The 16,794-nt window shown below is 40.1% G+C and overlaps 1 protein-coding gene across 6 annotated transcripts in view; it reads right to left on the bottom strand.

The window, feature by feature from the left end:
• Positions 1–16,794, bottom strand: part of LOC126237134 (L-gulonolactone oxidase-like) — a 91,327-nt gene that overhangs the window by 20,971 nt on the left and 53,562 nt on the right. For 5 of the 6 annotated variants that reach the window (XM_049946956.1, XM_049946954.1, XM_049946955.1 and 2 more), the window contains one exon: positions 15,021–15,340. The exons of the other annotated variant lie outside the window; for it this stretch is intronic. The gene's annotated coding sequence lies outside the window, so the exon portion shown is untranslated. Of the gene's footprint in view, positions 1–15,020; positions 15,341–16,794 lie in introns of those variants that run through there. 6 annotated transcript variants of the gene reach the window in all.

Genomic DNA, 16,794 nt, shown 5'->3' with positions numbered 1-16,794 from the left:
CCAGGGACGCCGAATTCCCATCAATTCTTAAACTATTCTGTAATCTATTCTTGAATTCTTAAACTATCTTATAATGTTAGAAATTAGGAAACCGGATATGGCCACAAAATTAGGACCAATTTAAGAGAATGACAGATGAACAGTGATTTCTAGACATGAAATGAAATGAATAAAATATTATTTGAGTGAAAGGTGTAAAATGATGGAACTATTTAAACTAAGTGACGTCTAGAAGACATAAACTGAACAGAGTATTTTGTGTGTGTATAAAATATAGTGTAAAGTGATTAACTAAACAAGTGTTTGATTGTAGTGCATAATTTTCTATTTTTATACAACATTTTATAATTTTATGAGATGTGATGTAAAGGGGAGAGTTTGTACTGATTTTGGAAGGAGTGGGTATGATAGATTAAAGCATGATTCACACTAACTAATAAATCATGGCTAACACAGAATACACACCACACCTTCCAGACAACCTTCGTAGACAAGTGTGACTGATTCTTCACCATTTGACATTCCATAGGGCTTGCTAAGATTTTCTTCAGGGACTTCAAAGGTGAAGATGAGAATGTCTGTTCTGTAGGAGACGTTTAACATCATACCACCTCCGGTTTCTCACCAAGTACCGGCAAAGTAAGGATCTTGGGGAAGGGGACTGAGAAGGGTTTCCTGTCTTTGGGGCTACCTTCTTTCTCTTCTTTGATCTTAGCAACCATTTCTATTTTTTCCTTTCTTACTTCTCTTTTGAGTACCTGCCTATTTTTTCCCTCTTTCCATATTCATCTACTTCTATTGCAGAAGTAATTCTCATTTTCTGTGGTTTCCAATAATCTGTAACTTATTTTATATAAGCAGGCTGAAGAATCAGGCTACACAAACACACGTCATCATACACACAACACACAAAGATACATGAGTACGCAAACAATGAAACTACTAACTAGAACCATGTTGAGAGGTATGAACCATCAAGTGTTGCAGAGGAAAGGTATGTGTACATCGGGAAATATGCACAGATTGTTGTTTACTGTGAATGGTATGTACATAAGGAGGAGGCATGAGTAATGAAGGAGAACGCAAGCCAGATTGGAGTTAATTATGATGCTTAATTAAGTATAGTCTGATGGAGTGATGAGTCATAGAGTAATGGGACTTGATCATCACATGCAGACATAGGATCTACTAAGAGTTGAATAATATGGGTAGACATAGTATCTACCAAAGATTGCAGAGGGTGGAAACTAGAGGAGAACTCTAGCGTATTAAATGAATTGTTAAGAAGTGAGTGTGAAGTGTGAAATAGACTTTTATTTTTTCCAGGAAATAAAGAAGTATACTAGGGCAATGAACCACAAGGCCTTCTTGAGAAGGATAAGGGAGGCACACCCAGCATTTACTGAATATAAAAGGCAGACGTAAGAAAGGTTGTGCGGACAGGGGCACCAAGACCTGTACCATAGGAATTAAGATGGGCGTACCTACCGAAACAGTAGGAGGAAGTGCACTCATAGGGTCCAACTCAGGTGTAAGGTATATATGCTGATTCTAGGGGAAAAGGACAGTATCATGGCAGAAGTCACATATTTAATAGGAATTATTCTGGTAAGCACGAATTCTATATTCCATTAGCATTATTATGTTTTATGTGAGTTTTCAAGTGTCTAGAAGAACACCTTCATTTGCCCAGAGTTCCTCCAGATTACAAACAGTCCATAATTACTGGTAACGAGGCTATTACCTACTGAAGAAGCAGTACAAAGAGTCAGAATAAAGAGTAAAATACTCAAGTGCCATGAACAGCTGGAGCTTAGGATTGGAAACCCAAAGGTTTAGGCCCCACAACTCCTTGATATAAAAGAATTGACTCCAACATTGAGTGAAATACTCCCGTTTTATAATCAAAGTAAAACGAAAAAAGAAAAGCTAGATAGTAAATAAAAGGGTTATGCACATTTTACAAAAATGTGGAATTATGAATTGTTATTCTATGTAATACCAAGGTACATAATGGGTATGTACAAAATATTGTGTGTTTGAGCTGAGGTGAGGGAAATGTAGTGCCTCAAGAAATGCTGTGTAAATTCCAGAACCATTCGCCCTTCTACTGTCTAAAACACACGATATTTTAAAAATAAGTGTGAGAGAATGTACATACTGTGTGACACATGTTTGTGTGTGCAGCCTGGAAAGGAGCCACGAGCAGCGACGGTCGAACGGCATCGATAAGTGTTTGCCGCTCATGCCACAGAAGTTGCATTGGAAGAGCAAGAAATAATCATGTAGTATTCCTTGCTGTTTTACAGTCTGTGATCATTGTTAAAGAAAAATGAACAATTGATTATAGACATTTAATTATAGTTCATGTGTTGGACTTGCTAGAAGTAAGACATGTTCATAATTATGTGGTTGCAAAAAAACTAAACTAAAAATGTATTTAATTGAATCTAATGCTAGACGAATTGGTTGACTTGCAATCATTCAAATATTTATGTGAGAAGTGGTGAATTTGTTCTTTGTGGAAGTTGAAATATACCAAGGCTAAACTAAAAGTATTCTGCGAGTATCCACTTATTTCAAGAGCAGAGCAGAGCAGAGCAGAGAGAGAGAGAGAGAGAGAGAGAGAGAGAGAGAGAGAGTCTGATGAATTCCCATAACCAGCATTATTCTTCGGAGAAGGAGGTTTTGGAGATCGACATAGCCAGCTATCCAGAGAAGAAGATCGGCTGTGCTTACCAAGTAAGTCAACTGATGTGAGAGAGGTGTGGATTTTACTTGCAATCCACAGTTACACCGCTTCTTATCGTCGCACAGCATTAGAAAGTGTCATGAACATAAAGATAAAAGCAACTTGGCTTATCTGGAGCTGTGTCCAAAGCGATGTCTCCAAATTTCGCTATAAAAAGGTTGGCTATCGGTGAAGCTGACTTTCCATTGGCACATCATTTAATTTGGTCGAAATACTGGTCACCACATAAGAAATACGATGATGTCGATCCCATAAGTGTACTATCGATGACAGTACACATAGATGATGCATTGTCCTTCCTTTACATCCTCATTCGCCGGAAAAACAATGGACAACTCAGCCACAGCATGTGCAGGAAACCTATACACACAGATCGGTATCTGCACACTCTTAGCCCCAATCATCTAGCACAAAAATGTGGCACTCTGAACACTCTCTTACATAGTGCTAAAGTCATCTCAGACGCTGAAAATCTGTCACTAGAGCTACGCCACCTCCGTAAAGTCATCCAGAAAACAGCTACAATCACCGCCAGGTATTACAGACACTGGTGAGGCACACAGGGTGAGAACAAGAAACTTGCATTTTTGCCTTTATGTGACATAGTGTAGGGAAAGATTAGCCAGCTCCTGAAGAGAGGCAATATCTCATCAGTGTTCAGGCACCCAGTAAAAATACAATAGCTCATGAGGACTGTAGAGGACGATCCAGGGTTTAGAATGCCTGGAGTGTACAAAATACCATGTCAGTGTGGCTGCTATTATGTTGGCCAAACAGTACACACTGTGGAGCAACACTGGATAGAATATTAGAGGTAACTACACCTATACTATCCTGAAGAATCAAGTGTCACACAACATACTTTAAAAAATCAACAATGAATTTTATTTGATGAAACATTTGTCATTACAAGGACAAAGAGATTTTGGGATAGCATCATAAAAGAAATGGTAGAAATAAAAATATCTAAAAATACCATTAACAATGATGATGGTTTGCAGCTAAGCACATCCTGGGACCCAGCCATTGCGAGGTTGAAGTGGGTGCAATGGATGTGCGACAAAACCATGGTGAGGAAGAGAGCATCAGTGACATCACAGTCAGCACTGCAGTTAAATAACAGCAAGGACACGGCAGTCATTTATCACTTGACAATGGCCGAGGAGAGCTTGGTTGAAAGCTCGTGGGATTTTAATGACCTGACATGGCTGGAGGTCTGAGAAGATTTTATGAACAACGTTAATTTTTGCATATTCGTGTATTATATCAAGAAATCGATTTGTTCATTGCCAGTGTAAACTGAAACCAATGTTGAGTTATGTTACTGTCAGAACATGTTTATGAATGTGCACTTTGAATAGTTTGACATGCTGAATAATTGGATGTTGGAAGTGTCTACTTGTGAACAACATTTTGCATACGGGCTGAAACTGGTCATTGTATTGGCAGGAGCGACAAAAATGTGGAAAAATCATTTACAGCAATTTAATTAACTTCCATCAATGAGATACAGTGGGCACACTAGAAATCATAGATACGCACATTCCAAACTACTCCAATTGTGTGCCTTACTACAAAGGGACTGAGGGAGGACAGTGGTCAAGGAAGGAGGAGGGGGGGAGGGAGGGAGGGAGGGAGGGAGGGAGAGAGAGAGAGAGAGAGAGAGAGAGAGAGAGAGAGAGATGTGAAACTGTAATATTCTTCTAACACGTAATCTAAAGCTATGCCTAATAGGTAGTTGTTTTATACGAGTGGGACATGAAATAAAATAATGTTGTAATAAATAATGTAAAATCATGTTTTGTATTTTCTCACATCACCTCATGTCAAAAAATCAAATGGCTCTGAGCACTATGGGACTTAACATCTATGGTCGTCAGTCCCCTAGAACTTAGAACTACTTAAACCTAATTAACCTAAGGACAGCACACAACACCCAGTCATCACGAGGCAGAGAAAATCCCTGACCCCGCCGGGAATCTAACCCGGGAACCCGGGCGCGGGAAGCGAGAACGCTACCGCACGACCACGAGCTGTGGACACATGTCATTAATCATCATATCATACAGTACTATGAATTTTCCAAATTCAGAATGTACAGGTGATAAACAAAAATATGGAAACACCAAAAAATATCACATTATCATGTGTAATATGGTGGAGGAAAACCGTTGGCATCCAAAACAGCTTCTAAGTCATCTCAGAATGGATAAATACAGGTCCTGTATGGTTTTCGAAGGGAACCTTTTACCATTCTTCCTGAAAGTTAGTTGGAAGTTCAGGTACCGAAGGTGGAGGTGGATAGTAATTATGCACCCTTGCCTCCAAAGCAGACCACAAAGGATCTATAATATTGATATCAGATTACTATGATGACAAGGGCAGATGTGACAATTCATCCTAATGCTCACAAAACCAATCCTGGATGATGCGGGTTGTGTTAACCCTGTCGTCTTGGAACACAGTATCACTACTGGAAAACAAACACTGTACAATGGGATGAACCTGATCATCCAAAATGGTCACATAATCTTTGCCAGTATGTGTCCCTTCAAAGTAATCATGGGACCCAAGGAGTACTACACTATGGCTGGCCAAATCATCACTGAACTTCTGCCATGTTTCATTCTTGGGATGTGAACTCGGCCTGAAGTTTGAAACCATGTGAAACAAGACTTACGTGACCAAATGACTTTCTTCCAATGCTCCATAGTCCAGTTCTTATGCCTTTGGCACCACGTTTTCGTGTTTGGGGCAACTGCATCGCTGGTGAGTGGTTTCGGAATTCCAACTCACCCTCCAGTTCCTTCTTATGGAGATCCTCTTATATTGTTTTGGTGCTGACAGGATTTGCAAATGTGACATTCAATTCTGCAATGACTTTTTCAGCTGTCATCATCACATTCCTCTTCAGTGGCCATTTATCATTATCACTCAACACACACTTTTGTCCACACTGTGACTTAGCAGGTAAAGTTTTACCACTTTCCTAATATGCAGTATAAATATTCACTATGATGCCTTTTGAAACACCAAACATTTTGGCTCGCTTTGTTATGCAAGCACCCACCATAAGAGCACCAACAATTTGCCCATGTTTGAGTTCTCTTAGCTCCAACGTAATTACCTCACAAGTACACTGACCACGATCGACACTTGCAATGTATGAGGTCTGTTCAAAACATTCCAGAACATTAGTAATTCTGTGTCAATGGTGTGTTGAAGCGAAATGTGGTTGGCATCACTGCACACACCTGTGTTTAATGTGTAACTGCCCGAAGTTTTATTCTTGTATGTCTGTTAGTTATTTTCAGTGGTATATTGAGTAAAGCATTGCGTCACACGGTTTGCGAATTTTGAGATCGCAGAGTTAGAGAAGCAATGCGTCTGCATTAAATTTTGTGTGAAACTCACAAAAACTTTTACAGAGACACACCAAATAAACCAGAAAGCCTACGGTGATGAGTGCTTAAGATGTAATTGGTGTTACGAATGGTTCACACAGTTTAAAAATGGCGGATGGAAGTTAAAAATGGCCTTTGTTCAGGATGCCTTTCGATGTCTACCGATGATGCTCACGTCAGGAATATAAATGAAATTTGGCATGCTAACTGCAGAAAAATGGAACTGTTCAGTTGGATCATGTCATGAAATCCCGACACAGCAGCTTGGAAGGTCCATGTTGTTTCTCTGCCTCGTGATGACTGGGTGTTGTGTGATGTCCTTAGGTTAGTTAGGTTTAAGTAGTTCTAAGTTCTAGGGGACTGATGACCATAGATGTTAAGTCCCATAGTGCTCAGAGCCATTTGAACCATTTTTGAGCATCATGTTCCCACCAAGTTCGTCCCACGGCTTATGAGTCAAGACCAGAAAGACCTTTGCCTCGCAGGAAGAGCTTTTGGATCATGCAAATGAGAATGAGATGTTCATTAAGAGAATCATAACTGGTGATGAGACATGTTGTGAGATGATGTGACCAGGGTTCAACCTTCACAATGAGTCAGAAAAGGTTCTCCGAGACAAAAAAGCTCGTCAGTCAGATCAAATGTCACAGCCATGCTGATAGTTTTCTCTCACTTTGAAGGATTAGTTCATCATGAATTCATGCCACAGGGGCAAAATGTTGATCGATGCTACTATTGGGATGTGTCGCGATTCCTGCTAGAAAATGTGAGAAGGAAACAGCCTGAAATGTGGTGAGACAAATCACGGTTCTTGCATCACGATAACACACCTGCACATTCATCCCTGTTGGTACATGACTACTGCACAAAAAACTAAATCACTGCACTTCTTCATCCTCCGTACTCTCCAGACCTGACCACTGGGGACTTTTTTTATTTCCAAAGTTGAAAACCATGTTGAAGGGACGGAGATTTGCAATGATAGACGAGATAAAAGAAAATTTGCAGATGGGGCTTCATGCGATCCAGCAAAAGGATTACCAAAACTGCCTCTGGAAGTGGAAACGGCATTGGGAGCAGTGTATCAATTGTGGAGGAGAGTATTTCGAAGGAGACCATGCACAATACATAAACGGTAAGTACAGAAAAATGCAGCAGTGCAGGCTTGGCTAGCATCTGCATTTATGTTCAAACATACATTTCTCATGATGTTTCCGTATTTTTATCCAACCCCTGCATGTTTTGTGCATCACCATGGTATTTCTTACAAGAATTATTCAGGGGACAAGTAAATAAGAAATTATCTACTTGAAGACATTATTTTGGGAGTGGATTGGATTGTGAAGGCTGATGTAGATTTCAATTGCTCTAACAAACAGTTAGTTTTTGCACATCCTATGAACAGAATTTCTTCAAAGACAAAAACAATTGTTCAAATAGGAATAGTCAGATCAGGGAGTCACATGCTAATGAAAGCAGACATTTTGATGATTTTGGTTCTATCATGTACTGTAGAAGTCAAATTAAAAGGATCAGAAAGTTTACATTTGGGCAGAATAGAGAACTGAGAGAATTTCATTGGGAGTATTATGATGAAAAACCGGAAAAAGTTAGAAACTATGAGTGTATGTTAAAGCTAAGGCCTCGTCACCCATTCTTTATAAAAACATATTGTATTCCTCTTTCAAAAACAGAAGTAGTAGAAAGAGAATTGCAAAAAATGTAAAGCTGGAGGATAATAGAGTGTAGGAGTAGAGAGTAAAACAACCCACTTATCGCTGCCTCTAAAAATTATGGGGCCATAAGACTTGTTCTAGACTCTAGGCAGAGAGAAACTGATCACCCTATGAATGCTGATGAATGATTACACTAATTTAAGCATATTAAATCCATGACTAGTTTAGATCTTATTCTGGGCTTCACCAAATTTCACTTCAGCTTGATTTTAGAAAATATATGACTTCCTTGTATGTGGATACGTGTTACAACAGAGTAGCAGGTACCATTTGGATTTACTGTACCTGTTGCTGAGTTTGTTCATTCTTTGGGCTTTGTTTTGGGAAAAGATCTGTTTGTGTCCTATGATTATGCGGCACAATTAAAGTCCCGCCACAGTCAGCAGTTGGTACCAAGGCTGCAGGTCTCATCCCGTCACTGTAGAGGGCGCACAGAGTATCAAAGCACAGCACCACTGGAGTTGATGAGAGAGCAAATGTGACATTGTTACAGAGTGTCATTTGTGACAGTGGACCAGCTGCATCTTGAAGCCTGCTCTGCGGCCATGGGCAGCAACCTACTGATAACACATCGTACGTGGTGGTGAGTGCATCTGGGAAGTACCATCAAGTGTAGTCTTCATTCCAGCATGGCTGGTTCCAGATCTTGTATCATGCAGGAGACAGATGGAACTTGAAGACAACATCTGGAAAAAGGATGAATGGCTGCTGACTCACAACACAACGACAGCAGCAATGAATGCACCACCCGGTACTGTCTTGGATCGTAGAAGGTCTGTTCCTGGAGGCATACTGTGAGCAGTGGAATAGCCAGAGCTTGGAGCCAAGGCTATGGTTGGTTGCTGGCTTACAGCAAACATATAGTGGATGAGACATTTGATGTTCGGTTGCGAAGCTGCGACATGGCCAAATCTGGAAATGTACACCTGCAGAGCTCAGTGACAGCTGGCAACCACAAACACCGAGTGAGAGGTGCCAAACACAGAGAGAATAGTAGCAAAATGGTGTTTTGCTGGTTTCCAGGAAAACTTGTGTCTGGAGTGCAGGGACGCCACTATGACTGGTACTGTGTGTCACGTACACTGCACTACCCAAGTAAGGTGCAATAGACAGCTTTGAACTTGTTCTGGATTCAGTGAGGTACGTTGATGGCCTTATTTAGTTGTGCGCCTCTGCAAACATTGCCCATTATCTACTGACAGGCGATTGAAGATGCGCTGTAGTTGGCACACAGTGATCCTACTTACCTTGTTATCTCATTGCAACTTGCTATGTGAATGCCTTGGGGCAGCTTCACAATTGTACTCTCAAAACATTATTTCTTAAGTTGTCTTATTTTTGAGTTCGGTATTGCAGTACCCTTCCAGATTGATATTTGACTGTGCTAAGGACTTGTTATAAGCTTACCATCTGATGCTATTTATAAGACTGGATGACATACCCGCACGCATGGAAGAAGGTAGTAAGTTAGTGCAATAATTTGGCACAAGGCATCATTACAGTATGCCTTGTTGGTTAGTGCATACTGTATTTCTTCTGTGTAATTTAAGTTTTAAGTGTGATATAGTCTTATGCATCTTAGGAGGAAAAGGACAAAGGGGCAATGGGGGAGGGAGGGCAGGGGAGAAGAGAAGTGACACACACATGTGGGGGCTAGTACGAGGTGCATTCAAGTTCTAAGGCCTCCGATTTTTTTTTTCTAATTAACTACTCACCCAAAATCGATGAAACACGTTACTTCTCGACGTAATCGCCCTGCAGACATACAAATTTTTCACAATGCTGACACCATGATTCCATGGCAGTGGCGAAGGCTTCTTTAGGAGTCTGTTTTGACCACTGGAAAATCGCTGAGGCAATAGCTGCACGGCTGGTGAATGTGTGGCCATGGAGAATGTCTTTCATTGTTGGAAAAAGCCAAAAGTTACTAGGAGCCAGGTCAGGTGAGTAGGGAGCATGAGGAATCACTTCAAAGTTGTTATCACAAAGAAACTGTTGCGTAATGTTAGCTCGATGTGCGGGTGCGTTGTCTTAGTGAAACAGCACATGCGCAGCCCTTCCCGGACGTTTTTGTTGCAGTGCAGGAAGGAATTTGTTCTTCAAAACATTTTCGTAGGATGCACCTGTTACCGTAGTGCCCTTTGGAACACAATGGGTAAGGATTACGCCCTCGCTGTCCCAGAACATGGACACCATCATTTTTTCAGCACTGGCGGTTACCCGAAATTTTTTTGGTGGCGGTGAATCTGTGTGCTTCCATTGAGCTGACTGGCGCTTTGTTTCTGGATTGAAAAATGGCATCCACGTCTCATCCATTGTCACAACCGATGAAAAGAAAGTCCCATTCATGCTGTCATTGCGCGTCAACATTGCTTGGCAACATGCCACACGGGCAGCCATGTGGTCGTCCGTCAGCATTCGTGGCACCCACCTGGATGATACTTTTCGCATTTTCAGGTCGTCATGCAGGATTGTGTGCACAGAATCCACAGAAATGCCAACTCTGGAGGCGATCTGTTCAACAGTCATTCGGCAATCCCCCAAAACAATTCTCTCCACTTTCTCGATCATGTCGTCAGACCGGCTTGTGCGAGCCCGAGGTTGTTTCGGTTTGTTGTCACACGATGTTCTGCCTTCATTAAACTGTCGCACTCACGAACGCACTTTCGACACATCCATAACTCCATCACCACATGTCTCCTTCAACTGTTGATGAATTTCTATTGGTTTCACACCACGCAAATTCAGAAAACGAATGATTGCACGCTGTTCAAGTAAGGAAAACGTCGCCATTTTAAGTATTTAAAACAGTTCTCATTCTCGCCGCTGGCGGTAAAATTCCATCTGCCGTACGGTGCTGCCATCTCTGGGACGTATTGACAATGAACGCGGCGTCATTTTAAAACAATGCACATGTTTCTATCTGTTTCCAGTCCGGAGAAAAAAAATCGGAGGCCTTAGAACTTGAATGCACCTCGTAGAAGAATAAAGATTTTACATTGGAGTTAACATTATTGTATGCAGTTAGATAATAACTTGTTTCTGATGAAACCTGCATCGTGTATTATTAATTGTTAAAGCGGTTTATCTTATGAAATTTAGAACAGAAAAACTTTGTACCTGACAAAACATACATATTTCCATTTCTTCTTGACCTAGGTATCACATGTGAAATTATTTATATTAACCTTTCATCACTGTAAAATCAAATAGTGGTAACTCCAGGTTGGAATATTAACAATATAAGGGAAAGATAAATTTCCACTCACTGTAGAGATGCATGCTGTGTCACAGACAGGCACAATGAAAAGAGTTACACATTTAGCTTTCAGCCAAAGCATTCTTCAGAAAAGAAACCACACACACATTCATTCACAGAAGCAAGCACACCTCACGCACGCATGACACCCTTCTCTGGCAGCTCAGACTTTCTGAGCTGCTGGTCAGTTATGCGTGAAATGTGCTTGCTTTTGTGAGTGAAGTGTGTGTGCATTTCCTTTTCAGAATGAGGCTTTGGTCGAAAGTTAAATGTGTAATTTTCTTTTTGCTGTGCTTGTCTGCACCTTAATGTGTCACCTTTACAGTAAGTAGCAATCAATCTTTTCATTATATTATTTTTTCACTGTAATTCAAATAAAACATTAATTGTAATAATGCTAAAAGTTTGAGATATTTTCAGAATCTTACACAAGGGCTGGTGTTATGCAACAGTAGTTTAGTTGTTGTTATGCAGTTGTTGCAAAATAGTGGGAATGATGGAAGTGAAAACAGTTAATAACGAAGGAAATTACATAGCTTCGATCTCGGGGAAATTACAAAACTTGGATCTCAAAATTTATTTAAAAAATATAAAACATGTTCCACTTCATGTGTATAAAATTACTTTCAAACTTACAGTGATCGAGGGCACTGAAGAACATGAACCGTTACAATGTTCCTCCAGAGATGATGGTGATGTGCACTTTCAGCCAACTGCTGAAGATCCTTTAGTGGTTCATCCTCCCATCACTTCTTTGTTCTTCCAATTGGACGAGTTCCATCAGTTTTATCCCAGCACATTTCTGGGCTTCTAGCAATACATCCTGTCAGGCTTATTCTTTCATTTTCTGCACAAAGTTTGATTGTTTCATGAGGTCATACAGTTGTGAGTTCTTTCTATTCCTTCATGTGTTCTCTTTGCACACTGGTCCAGAGGTCTTTCCCATGATTTTCTGTCCAAGGACCCATGATTTTCTGTTCAAGGATCAGCAGGTTCTCTTCATCTTTTTTTGTGGTGTTCTAGCATTTCTGTCCTACATGACAATACTGCATTATAGGTTTTAAGTTTAGCCTTAACTGACAGATTTTTTTATGACAATATGTGCTTCAGGCTGAAATACATTTTAGACCCATTGACAACACATTGATTAATTTCTTGATTTAGGTTGTTATACCTGTTGCACCAGCTGCCAAGCTGCTTAAAATTTTCCACTCTGGTTATATTCCAAATTTCATCCTGCAATGGCTTCTCTGGGTACTTCTATCATTTCAGTCTTTTCCATACCAATTCTCAGTCTGACCTTACTGGCAGTCTCTTCTAAGTCCTCTTTTCCTCTGACTGCAGTGCTGTCAGCATATCCCAATACTGTATTCTTCCTCTTAGATTCACCCTTTTACCTTCTCTTTTCATTTCCTGAATTACTTTCTGCAGGACCAAATTAAAAAGCAATTGTAAAATGGCATAACTTCTCTCACACCCATTGTGATGAATTACTTTGATAGCTCCCCCTGGTATTTCACCTTCACTTTTGTCTCTGCTCTACAAACCTTCACCAAGTTAATTACCTTCCTTGGTATGCCAAGCTCCCTCAGGATATTGTACATACTTAATCTGTGTATACTATAATACGCCTTTGAGAAATCTACAAATGTTACCAGGAACCAATGGCTGAATTTCTAGCACTCTCCCAGATTTGTCTCATGGTGAAAATTTGATCCATGGTTGATCTTCCTGCCTGAAACTCTCCAACAATATTTTCAGCAAAAGGTTTCAGCTTTTCAATTATTAATGATAGCACTTTTATGATAAACTTAGAAGAGAAATATCTTTATAATTACTACAAATCCTTTTACTATTCTTTTCATGTGGTGGGACCTTATTATTTATTCTTCGGTTTCTAAATTGCTCTATCTACATCCTCTTCGATTACATCTTCCTCTACAGCTTCTCCAATTATTCCTTCTGGATATTTTTAGTATCTTCTACATTCAGTAACTGCTCAAAACATTCCCTCCACCTACCCAGAATTCTTTGCTTGTACATTAAGCATATTTCCATCCTTATCATTAATAACTGAAACATCTTTCTGCTGTCAAATATTGTACTTGCCTTCCCCATTGCATTAATCATGTTGATCATGAATTTTCTTTTCTCTGCCCTCAGAAACCTGTTTATTCCTCTTTCCATGTTATTGAACTCTTCTTACTTTGCTGCACAATTTCTATCCACCATGAATGTTTCCCTAACTCTCTTCCTGGCCTTCACAGCTTGTTTACATTTATTCTTGATTACTGGCTTTGCTTCTCCTGGAATTTCCTTGGCACTTCTATTAAAGTTTCTTTATATCTTCCCACTGATTGTTAGCACATTTTTTGGCACTGCGATTTGATGGCACAACTCTAGATCCTTACGCTTCTGAACATCAAACTGTCTCTTGACCATGTTGTTCCTCTTTCTTTTGTAACACAAATGTAGTTGTAGTGTGTCGGTTACTAGATAATGGTCTGTGTCCGTATAGCCCCCTGACAGACCTAACACCTGCCATATACGTCTTCTACCTCTCATCTATAAGCATATGATCCATCTGATTGATTGTATATACGATCAATCAGACTGATCACATATAAAATTGCCAAAAAGAAAATCCAGGATATTCGCTGCAAAACACAATAATGAATAATCACAACGATCAGGTCTGTGCTCTGCGAGATGCGGTGTTGAGGATCTGTCAGATGTTTGAAAAGGTTAAGAAAACATTACTGTCAGCTGTATATTTATTAATTACAAGTACACAGTAGTCTTCCCACGATACCAGCAGCTTTGGTGTGCTGCTGGAGTGCATGTCAGGAGAGAGGATGCTGAAGCACGCATGCCTCACAGTATCGGAGCAGCAGCAGTGGCTCACATAGCAGACTGCTATGTCATGGGTGGACGATGACCCTGCACCACCAACACAGCCAGCATGGGCCAGTAGTCTGCAGCTCTGCTGAACGGTCGCCAGATTACTCTTGTTAACATCAGAACTCAACACCCAGGAGAGGCATCCTCCAGAGCCACTTAGAGTGCATGTATCTATGCAGAGGAACGTTGCAGCCTCCCTTTAGGAGAGAGAGGCTGGCAGCATCAGGGTCCAACGAATGGCAGCAGTGGCTCACCTCCACAATGCCGGACGACGATATGCTCCTAGGCCCTGTTAATTAGGCTTCCAGAATGCCGGCTGGATGGAGACAGTCGCAGCACCAAATCAGTCTTGGCTGGGTTGTAGGTGCTGCAGCTCGCTGCAGCTCACAGCAGCTATGGCCCTCCAACAGGACTAGGTGCACCACGGAAGTTCGAAGGCAACTAGACAAGAAGAGTGTCAACCAATATAAGCCTCCTCTTGACAGGACTGCTGCAACCGAATAGAAATCCATCTGGACATAAGTAGTATTTATGATGGGTGCACTTGTGTGCTCTGATACGGTGAGGCAGCAATGACATCATGCATCCTGGTTTCCTCATTTGGACAGCTCTCTTGGACACTTCAGGATTTGTCAGCTTTGGCTTTCAGATGCTCTTTTCTAATGTCTCTGTAACTGAATAGTTAATCTTATGATAGATCTGGGATTTCTTGTGACACCTTGTGCAGTCACCAGTATAAGAGCATTCTTCTGTCATCACGATGTCATTGCTATCATTTGCTTGTTTGAGGACTCAGCCAGTTCGGAGTGTTGCTATAGCATCTACATTCACTGCAACTGAATCTGCATTTCTCTCTTATTCTGTACATGTTATGGACGAGTTAACAGGTTGAAGGTGGGAGGATACTTTAAACAAGCTATGTTACAGAAAATACCAAATTTCAATAAGGCTTGTGTAAATGATGCTTTATTAGTAACAATGCAGCTTTGAATGTAATAAACAAAAATGAATAAATGGTCACTTAGGTTACAGCTGAATAAAACACAAATGTTGAGAACTTTGCAACTACACAGTAAGCAAACAGTTACATTTGCTCTTGCATAAAATAGAAATGATATTTCCAGATTGTACAAGAATGGTTTAGTACACAAACTTGATCTGACATTCAATAACACAGTTGATTGTGGCTAAGTGTCTTTTAGATCAACTTCAAACTGTATGTGTCCATCTGAAGGAACTGTAGCTTCTGCCCACCTTCTTCTTTAAAATGTATTCTCTATTTGTTCATCTACACGAAAACATTTTATTAGCTAAAAATTTATATGCATGTTCATAAAACATTTCAACATAAACATGTCAACTTGACATACAAATTTACAAATTGAAAAAATATTAAATTATACATATTTACTCTTGTTCTTTCTTTCCTACAACCTCTTAAAAAGAAAAGAGGAGATAGAGAATGGTCTATGAGTGTGATGTCATGTGCCTGCTTTTTGTAGCACTGCAACCTGGAATATTACTATCACTAGTTGCATTAATGTGTCTGGAGTTGATAACAATATCACACTCCCCCCCCCCCCCCTCTCTCTCTCACCCGTTTAAGGAAGAAGCATTAAAAGGTGTTTGAGTACTTCACTCTTAGCATAGCCCTTTTATGGTAAGTAAAGTGTCAAACCAGTAGCCTTTTATGGGAATCAAATTGATCACTCTTCTTGTTTTCTATGTACATGTACAATAATTGCAAATAGTTGAAGCAGTCACAGAGGAAGAACAGTGTGTGTTATAAATAGAACATGGCATAGTTGCTGTGTAGTGAAACTGAAAGATATATTGATTTTCAATCATACGACGAAAAATGGGATACGCACTATTGACAGTCAACAAGGCCATCAACAGATTTCAGTTACTGAAATATTAATAGCACTATCGGCTATTGCCCATTCCTACTTTAGCCAAGATAAACTACTGTACACTGTTAGCCTTATTTGAGCTCAGTTGCTGTTTTGTTAATCAGTTCAGTTCTTACTTGAAATTGAATTTAATGTAAGTGCTACTGTTTGTTGTTTTTGTGCTGTGTTAGTTTCTAATTCTAGGTATGTTTGTAACACGAAAAAAAGGAAAAGTGAGTTTGAATCATCCACTAGCATTACGATAAGTTAAAAATATGTGCACACTACTATAAAAGTGTAATTACCTATCTACAGCTGTTAATTGTTAGCACTGGAGTTATTTGGATGGTAGAACTTTGGGGTTGCCATTTTTCAGTATTTCATAATGTTGCAGAGTGAACTGCATTTGCCTCCATCACCATAAAATCACATTGATCAACAAAAATGTCACTCAAACATCAATGGTTGCATTTCTTGGAAAATTTACTCAAAATTCTATGATTAGTAGCCCAAATGCCAAAATATTGCCCCTGGTCACCCGGGTGGTACTCAGTTATGAACACCTGTTCAGATACAAATGACAGGGGGGGGGGGGGTTGTTGTGGAGAGAAGAAGGGGTATGTGATGATAGCATCTTCTATAGCTCGCCTTCATTTCTAAATGATTTTATCAGCAGGCTGCTTGAATTCATCCAAGGCGAACGCGTCATGCATCCCCTCCCCCGTTTTTGTCCAGAATCTATTTACACTCTTGTAATGCTATAATACCTGAAGCCACGAATTCCATGTGTAATTACATGTAAAAACATGCAAGCATTCAACACTATTGAATGAGCAGACATGCACAACTA

Source organism: Schistocerca nitens, chromosome 2 (genome assembly GCF_023898315.1).
Source record: "Schistocerca nitens isolate TAMUIC-IGC-003100 chromosome 2, iqSchNite1.1, whole genome shotgun sequence".
Lineage (NCBI taxonomy): Eukaryota > Metazoa > Arthropoda > Insecta > Orthoptera > Acrididae > Schistocerca > Schistocerca nitens.
Note: the sequence above shows the minus strand (reverse complement) of the source record. Positions and strands in the feature narration are given on the sequence as shown.